This window comes from Ruditapes philippinarum, unplaced genomic scaffold (genome assembly GCF_026571515.1).
Source record: "Ruditapes philippinarum isolate M1 unplaced genomic scaffold, ASM2657151v2 ctg20495_1_1_1_1, whole genome shotgun sequence".
In the NCBI taxonomy this organism is placed as follows: domain Eukaryota; kingdom Metazoa; phylum Mollusca; class Bivalvia; order Venerida; family Veneridae; genus Ruditapes; species Ruditapes philippinarum.
In genome coordinates this window covers 5,793-14,132 of record NW_026864258.1, presented here as the reverse complement: position 1 = coordinate 14,132, position 8,340 = coordinate 5,793, and the positions used below count along the sequence as shown (strand labels likewise).

The window sequence follows — 8,340 nt, the reverse complement described above, 5'->3', positions numbered from 1 at the left end:
ATATTCTTTGCAAAAGCCCAAATATTTTAATTTGGCTAAATACATTTTCAAAAACTTACCACGATGCAATATATGCACATATTGTCAATATTCTAAGAAAGTTTAATAGCTCAAGCAGTTAAACGTTTTGATATTTTTAGTCTAAACCAGCAGTGCGTATTTGAATCAACCAAAAGACATAATACTGCCATTCCTCATTAAATAAGCATCCAAAATCCGGATTGGTATCTTCATAATTATGCTAATAAAAATTTTTTTCGAATGTTTTAAGGTTCTAGCAGTTTTTATTGGAAGTTACACCCGTTATACGGATATCATTATCATGGCAGCGCAATAATAAGAGAAGAAAAGCAGCAAGGACAACAACTCTCTCCTTCCAAAAAAAAAAAATAAGTAAAATCTCCATCAACAACGTCATGAGAACAAAATGTAAAACACAATCAATGATAAAAATACTATAATGTATCGCATGTATAGTAAACGAAATTGTTGTTTATCATTGGTCGAACCTACTCACATGACAAGAAACGACAAGCAAATTTGCATTCCGGGATGTAGAGTAGCTGTTGGACAATTTATATAATTTATACTCTTTCCGTTGGCGAGCATATGAACGTTAACTATTTCAGCGTCTACATCAAAGTCAAGATACTAATAAATTTGTAAGTTTGTAATTTGGAACTTCTAGGATTCAAGATTCAAGGTATGAAAATGTGCTTGAAATAAATCCATATTTTGCATTAATTTCAAAAATAAAAAAAATGATAAAAGACATATAATTACTCACTTTTTTGTCTTGATTCGTATTCTGTATTTTTTTTATTAAGAAATGCATGCAGCTTTTAACAGAACAGTTTTCAGGTAAATTTTATATTCTTTGGTTTGATTAAAAATAAAAAAGATTTTTATACATATATTTTAAGCATGACGAATGGACGCTTCTTTATCACCATTGCAGTTTTTATTTCGGTGTGTGTTTGCGCACAAGGAGGAATATTTCACTATGGAAACAGAACATGCAATTGGACAGAAAAGAAAAGACCTGAATATTGTCTACGGTTTCAGGATGGTGGCTCACGTATTCTTGCAATCAATTGCCCGAGAGGAAAACAAGGGGAGGAGCCGATAAACTGCAGTTACAAGGGAAATCCGCATTCATGCCGTGCTTACCACAAAGATCCAATGCGATTTTATAAATGCTTAGCCGACACACTTGCCAAAATGGGTAATCTGTGTACAATCGATTCTGTTATTTGCCAGAGCATGTGTGACGAAATTAAATTCGAATTACAGTAATAATGCACAGAATAATAATTCTTTGACAGTGTTTCATTGAGCTTCTTGTTCAGTTCGCAGCAGACATTTTTTTGTATGAAATCATATCTTTTTCAATTATATACAGTTGTATTATATTGTTTCTATCAACCTTTCAGAAAATATACCAAAGTTTCATTGAAACTTTGTTTCGTTATTATTTAATAACAACCTATATGTTTCATGAAACGTTGTGTTAAGCACTTGTTGTTGTTGAATTACAGGAATTATTCTTTTGACAACAGTGAGTTATCTACTAGCACAATATAGATAAAGGTCCTTTATGCTACTATTCTGAGTGTTTATTGTTATCATTAAAATAGGGCAGATGAACCTGCTCTAAATTGCATTACGTTTATAGCAATTATTACTATTATCACCGAGTAAGCAACGGGATAAATAATGAAAAACACGATTATAACTCGCTCATACAATCACTAATATGAAGTTGGTAAAGTAAAAAATTGTTATTTTGGTTTTTCCTGCATGTATGTCTTTGTAAGGTCTCATTAAACATTTGATACATATTTCACAATTATTTTAGTAGAAACAGTCATGTTGCTTATAAGGATTGTTAGCTGAATGTTACATGCTGTTCCTTACCAAACTTTAAAGGGGAAACATTTTTATAAAGATGATATTGTAGATTATTTAAATGTTTCATATTTATGAAAAAAATGTCAAGAGTTAATTCAGACAAGTGGCCATAACTCGATTTCCGTACGATAAAGTATGTTTACATTTTGCATACATGTGACCTTTAAGGTATATATCTGACCTATGTTGTCAATTTTTCTGTTCATTGTAGTGCCCATTAGGATGACCATACCTTAATAACGTTTGTTACCTTACTGTCAAGTGGAATATAATCAATACATTGTCGCCAAAATGGGAATTATTAGCGAAATATGTGCGACAAAACATTTGAGAAGTGATTTTCTCTGGAATTTTGTTTTCAATTATTAGAACTTTTTTTTATAAAATTATTCACAGCTTAAAACTTATTGACCTTCAACGTAATCATTGTATAACTTCCTGAAGTACATGTGAGTGATTGCTGTATTCTTCTATAAACTATATAATATTATTTCTGCTACAATCAATTACATATTGATACTTTTTATATATGCAAAATTAAAACTGAATAGAAATTATAAACTCATCGTATGATCTTTGCATAAAACATGATTGCAGTAACATTTTGATAAACAAAAAGCTCTTTTCCGATTCTTGAAATTTTGTATATTCATTCTTCGAAAAGGAAACAGATACACGGAAATTAGATCATATTAGGTCTTGCTTACATTAATTGAATCTTCAATTCAAGAGCAGATAAATCGAAAAAATGATGTTGGTTACCAAAATTTTATATCACAAAAAAATTTACTGTCGTCATCTTATAAACACATCTATTTATTATTACTTTATTTTTAAGTACCTCTTTATGTACACTTTGAGATTATGTGGGACAGCAACCAGGAAGCACATTTGCCAATTGACGACAAAAGTAATCCACCGCAATTTAATAATTAAAAGAAACTGTCATCACCAAATCATATCTGTGTGTTAAAACTCTCAGACATCTTGCCATGTTCATTTTCGTACTCACTCTTGTTAATATTAGTCTTTTACACAACATGGTATCATATCAATTGTGTCTGCGAGAAGGTTTCGCTATTTTGGTTATAAAAATATCTATCCATTACAGCGAAGATTAAAAAAAAATGAATTCAGTAAAATTTGTTGGGAACCTTTAGTATTTATTTATGTAAAACTATTAATATTATGGCTAATCGACTACTGTTGCTGTAGAGATTCAGGATTGTTCTATTTATTAGGAATACATATTGTGCACTCGTCATTATTCGATCACGTATCTATTGACAGCCTGTACAGACTAATCTCACAGATGCTTCGAAGCCGACATGATACTTTTTATTTCTTACACTCAATTGATATTGTCAGTTATGAGAAAGAGAACAAGTGTTTTAACACTGTCCCGATTACGAGAAATCCAGATTGCCACACATTTCTCCTGTTACGATAACATTTTACAAACACTCTGTTACGTTACATTTTTTTTTTATAAAAATGCATTAACAGCAAAGCAAATTGTGTTAGCATGTATCGATATTTGACAAAATGTGTTTGAATGACTTTAATTAAAATCACGAAAAACCCAAGGTTTTTTACGTAAACAAAATGGTAAAAAATAAACCAGAAAAAAAGACTTTATCATCTTTTGGTATTGAAGCGATTCATATTAATTTAAAAGAAATGAGAAAACGATGGGCGAACCTAAATAAAATGAAATTTCAAAAAGGGATCATATGTTGTAAAATAAACACCTTTTTTGTATTGTCAATAAAAGGAAAATATATTTCATTTAGTGAAATTATTTTAAATACATTTTTAAAGAAAACGCTAGATTCCCCGACTCAAATCAAGATACAGGCATATGATATTTCAAATTTAATCGAAGGTCAACTTTTACAAGTTCATAAGTTAATTAAAAATATACAAAAATAACATGTATAACATCAGCGCCTTGCAGTCTAATCTGACAATGGTTAGAACTTATAGCAGATTATACAGATATGGAGTTAACGCACGTTCACCATTTTCCTGAGTACATTCAATTACCACGATGGGCAATGCAAGCGTTTAAGGACACATGCAATAGGTGTACCAACATCTGTCGAGAAAAAGACCATATATATGCCTTCGATCAGTGCCAAAATAATTATCATACAAAATTAGCATCTTTTACAAAAAGTTTTTATTTAAAGAAAATTTACAAAGTATAATAATAATTCCACTTATACGAGGGGTGATCCAAAAATTCGTGGACAATGTGTGTATCTCCATAACGTGACATCCTACCGAGGTGAACTCTTTGGATATTATTAATCAATGCTTTTTTAATAAATTGACCAAATTTTAAAACACCAATTGCATTTTTTTTCTATATTTGACATCATAAAAACATTAAGTATCAAAATCGTGGCGCAGCTTACTTTTTCTCTGTGATGTAAACGTTTTCATCTCATTTAAACACATGTAAAACCTGTGCAAACAAAGAAAATTGCGGGAAACGTAATAATAACGTTGTTTTGATGTGTATGACGTCATTCTGTCAGTATTAGAAGACATTTTGAAGTTGCGGTTATTTTACGCTCGTGCTTTAAAGAACAGGTGCTAAAAACAGCTTTATCAAAAATGGACGTCACGGATCCAGCAAAACTTCGGACAGTTATACAGTTCTGTGTAAATCTTGGAAAGACGCCTGGCGAGACAAAAACAATGATCGAAAGTGTGACAAATAAACCGTCAGTGTGTCGTTCTCTAGTTCTCAGCTTGGAGCAGGAGTACTCAGTCATTCACCGTATTCGCCTGATCTTTCCTGTGTGACCTCGCCTTGTTTCCCAGGTTAAAGAAAGAGTTAAGAGGGAAAAGTTTTGACAATCTGGACAAGTTGAGAGGAGCCACCCAATGCATACTGTCATCATTCAGCCAGGAATGGTATGCGAGTACATTTAGAGACTTGGTCCGCCGCCATGAAAATGTGTGCGGGTTAAAGGGGAATACTTTGAAAAGTTATAAGGCGAAACGGTAACATAGATTACTTCCAATGATAGCATAACGTCGTTTGTGACGTCGTGAGCTGCGCCGCGTTTTGTCATGTCTATGTATATAAACTAGTGCAGAATCGTTAATTCTTGTACAATCTTTACAATATTTTGAGAATTTGTTGACATATGCTCACTTAATAAGATACTGTAATTTCATGTGATTTGCTTTATTACTTTTTGTTTTATGCAGCGTGTCCACGAAGTTTTGGATCACCCCTCGTATTGAACAATTAACTGATATACTATGAGCTTGAAATACATGTGTGAGAATAATGATGAATCATATCAGACATGCACAAAATTGTTAAAACGTATTAGCTACTAGAGTTTGCAGCTGTATTTTGCAACTCTTATCATCTCAGATTAGTTGCACGCTATGCTTTAAGACTCCGAACTTGGTAGCTCTGTAGCTAATGTGTCTGAGAAAAAAGACAAATACAAATCTTGCAAATTTCATTTTAATGAAGTTATTATATTCTTCATTGATCTTATTTAGTAAAGCTACTTTAGCCGAAGAAATAATATAAAAATCAAATTTATACATGAAAGTAGGGTTTTCTTAATGGATTGGTTTGTATTTTTAACGTTTAAATCTGGTAACTTTTTCAGTAAAATATGATGAAGAAGTTTGATTTTGATAAATACTTGATTACTGATGCTCTAATTAAAACAAAACAACATATATATCTTGAATTGTTGATAAAAAAAACAAAATAGAAATACATCGTTTTCAAACAATGGTGTAAGGTCATTATTACGCTAGAAAAATCCAAGTTATAAATTGATATAAATGTCATACTCAAATGATGTAAAGACGAAGTCCATGCAGCCTCCGGCGGCTAATTTTCTGGGATTTGTATTACCGTTCTAAGGAAAAATAAGACACAAAGCTAGAGCTCAGTAAATAATGCCACCAGAGGCCCACATAGCATGGCCTCTTTTTCGGTTGGCGAAATGTTTTATCTGTGTTTTAAGATTTAAAACTTTCGTAAAAAGTGCTATTTTTACAGCTTCATCGCCAGAAGACCATTCTTCCAATTCAAAAATCCATTCGTGTTGTTCGATTTTACGGCACTATTATGTACAAAACTTTAGCTAAAGGGAAAGAGCCGCTAGAGGCCCTGAGTTTCTGACTTGCATTGGAAACAAAAATACATTTATGTATATTTATATATAAATATTTTTCTCTTTTCTGACAAATTTCCTGAGCAAAAATTTCCAGTCACTTAATCAGACACAATATATTTTGAACCAAGATTCAAACCACTAAACCTCAAACATTCTGAGCAATTACCACATGCTTCCAAAAAGTTGTTAGGAGACGATAAGAAGCAAACCAAATGAATGTAAACAAGAGCAACACTAAGGCGGGATAATTTACGCCTAGATGAAATTTGCTTGAGTTATAAAAATAATAATTCAATTGCAGAGAGACCTATCTACGCAACTCGACTGGAAAATGTTTTATCTATTTGATCCTAATTACACTTAATGATAGCAGGGTTTGAGCATTTTTGAACTAAGTGCATGATATATAGAATTTTTGTTTAGGTCTACCAGACAATGCTTCCTGTCTAACAAAGACGGTCTTAGCATTGTTATGGTCCACTGAAAGATTAGAATTGTTTTTTTATACATCGTTTGAAATATTTGTTGTTGTTTTTATTTTATTATTTATTTTTTAATTGATTGAAATGTCCACCCACAATTTCTTCAAATTGCATTTAGCACATGGATTAACCCCCTTACCTTTCAACGGCATCAAATGACAAAACTTTTAGTCCAAGAAAAAATACTTAACGACAATGCTGCATCCTATTTGATAATTTAAAAAAATATATACTTGACATTTTTACTTCATCATATGTTTATATTTTAAGCAAATACAATAATAAAATGTAGTCTCTCTTTTCAGGTTTCAAAAACGAGGAAGCGTCACAAAAATGTTTACATTCGAACGTTTTAAAGAATGTCGATGATTAATACTACTTGCACAATTAAAAGAAACGATTTAATCAACTAAAAAAGCCTTAAGTTGCCTCGCCTTGTAAAGTAAAAACTCTTAGCCGGGTTAAAGTCCAAGCGTCACCAGTGACAAGCGCGTAAGGAGATAAAACTTTTAGGGGGAAACGCCTACATGTTTAAGGCTATGTGTAAGTGCTTTTATAAGATCTCATATATAGTCCAGACTATCTGGAATTTGTTCGGGTTATTATCATTATCATATTAATATCTACATGTAGATTTTAATCGCGAAAACTTTTATGTCACGGTAAAATCAAAACAAAATAATGACCTTAGGAATAAGTGAAAAAAACAACAAACTGTAAATGATAATATCTCTTTAGAGAATTTATATAAATATTTTTAAGTTTGACCTTTGTGAAGTTCATATGCGCGTTATGTATATTATGTGTAATTTTTATAATGAATTTACATTAATAAATCGGCTCAATGGTGACATATACTTTGATCGGCTTACTGCCACTTTAATAATACAACTAAAATAAAAATGTCTGGTTTATATTTTTTAAGGGATAAAAAAGAGACAAATGCATATTTTAAGGTTTGTTTAAGTGGACAAATGATAAAACAATCAGGAAGCCATCGAGATACTTTCTAAGTTATTTAAATTTCAGCCAGTCTGACGCATGTAAATGAGAAGAGGGTGTGCAATAATCAAACGACTTAAGTACATACTTTAATCGGGGATTACAGTGTATTATATAACGAGCAGTTTCCGTAAGTATTAAACGATACCAAAGTAAGTGTCAATTACGTATCAGGATAAAGCATGCTAGTATGGTTAAAAGTGGATGAAAAAGGCTTATGTTTTAGGAATAAGATTCAACTATTACTTGTTTTGTTCTTTTAACAAAGATGAAAAGCACAATAATATAATATCATAAACATTTTTGTCACTTAATTCATTTGTAATTAGTGTGCAGTATTTAACGTTATTATCATGACAAAAAGCTTTTAAAGATGTGTGACTTTTTATCTTAAACCCATGATCCGGACAAATGCGTGACATTATTATTTAACCTTTTCCCCCATCTGATTTCTTGTTTATTAACAATGCAATAAGTACCCTACATTTTTACGCCCTTCACAAATGAAAGTCAGTACGCGTTATATTTGCCATAGGTTAAAATATTATCAACACCAGTTCTGAAATAAATATCTTATCATAAGTAATGCGTAATGATATCAATATGTTAAGTATACTTTACTCTTAGCTTGCTTAATTTTTGAAATACATTTGCCAAGCTTTGAATTTAAAACGCCTAGATTTCAATATCATGATAAATCACAATGCGAAGAACAGGAGCAATATATCATGCGTTTGCATTTATCTTATTAGACTATTATAAAGCAAAGATATTTACGGCCC

The 8,340-nt window shown here is 31.4% G+C and overlaps 1 long non-coding RNA gene across 1 annotated transcript; it reads left to right on the top strand.

Annotated features, from left to right (window-relative positions):
* Positions 1 to 529: 529 nt before the first annotated feature.
* LOC132725004 (uncharacterized) lies at positions 530 to 1,458 on the top strand. Its single transcript, XR_009624990.1, has 2 exons — positions 530 to 703; positions 924 to 1,458. It is a non-coding gene; the product is annotated as an uncharacterized LOC132725004 (long non-coding RNA).
* Positions 1,459 to 8,340: the final 6,882 nt, after the last annotated feature.